The sequence below is a fragment of the Capsicum annuum genome, chromosome 11 (genome assembly GCF_002878395.1).
Source record: "Capsicum annuum cultivar UCD-10X-F1 chromosome 11, UCD10Xv1.1, whole genome shotgun sequence".
NCBI classification, from domain to species: domain Eukaryota; kingdom Viridiplantae; phylum Streptophyta; class Magnoliopsida; order Solanales; family Solanaceae; genus Capsicum; species Capsicum annuum.
Genome location: NC_061121.1, coordinates 29,904,831 through 29,906,011, shown reverse-complemented (window position 1 = coordinate 29,906,011; position 1,181 = coordinate 29,904,831).

Here is a 1,181-nt window from a genome sequence, read left to right as displayed (position 1 = left end):
CATGTCGCGGTGAGTTTTCAGGTCATAAACGGGTGGAAACGTGATGTGTTCGCATCGCACCGGAGGCCCAAATCGGGTAATTTTCACAAAAATTAAATGACGCATCTAGAGGGGTATTGGGGTCATCTTTCCACCCCTATATAAGTCCCAAACATGGGATTGAGGCCCCAAATCATCTCTTTACATTAATTTTTATTAAAATTCTCTCAAGAACAACCAAGAACAAGTCTAGGGTTTAACTGGGGGTTTCAAATTCCAAGCTTATTTCACTACTATCTTCACGGATCATTAATCTAAGGTATGCGTAGTGTTCATCTATGGATCCAATCCGTTCATAGAGCTCAAGATCGATTTTTTAAATACTACTTTGTGAATTTTTTGTGGTGACATGATGAGCATGTGCATGTTCATGATTATTGTTTAAGTTTTAAGATGATATCTAAAGGTGTTTTCATGAAATATATATGGTTGTTAGTTGAAAAATATGAACTTTAGGTGGTGTAATATAGTGCAAGTTATGAAACACACCTATGCCTTAAAGAATGCATGCTAGGTGTTTGATAAAATGCTTGGGATGCTAGAAATTTATGTTTACATGGTTCCATGATATCTAAATTACAAGTGTATGTTAGCTATATACTTAAATATGAATTCCATGCTATTGAGGTGTTGCTATTGTTGTGGTATGAAGCATGTATGATAATGGATATGTATAATATGTACACCAAATATATCCATGCAATCCCTACAATGTTTAAGATGTTGAATAACTACATGAAGTATAAGATCCCCTACTTATGATATTATGAATTGTGGACTCTAATCTTGTGATCAAGTCATGTCATGTGTGTCAGTTTCCTTCTACCCAGTCCTGGGGGTATTTGTACCCGAAAAATATAGCTGTGTTCCTAGATCCATGTTATGTTGTCACGATAATCTCAGTCAAGCTATAATCTATAGAACTCAGTCAGTCATGTGACTCAGAAAACCTCAGAAATCTCATGATCTCAGTTAACTCTCAAATAGTAGTACTATTCCATTAGTCAACAGAAGTCAGTTAATCAGTCCATGCACAGTTAGTTGAATCATGTTCAGTCTCTTCATATGGGAATATAAGTTAGCACCGAGTGAACCCAAGTATTGGAACTCACCTACCAGTTTAGGGTGTGATTCTTAGCAGT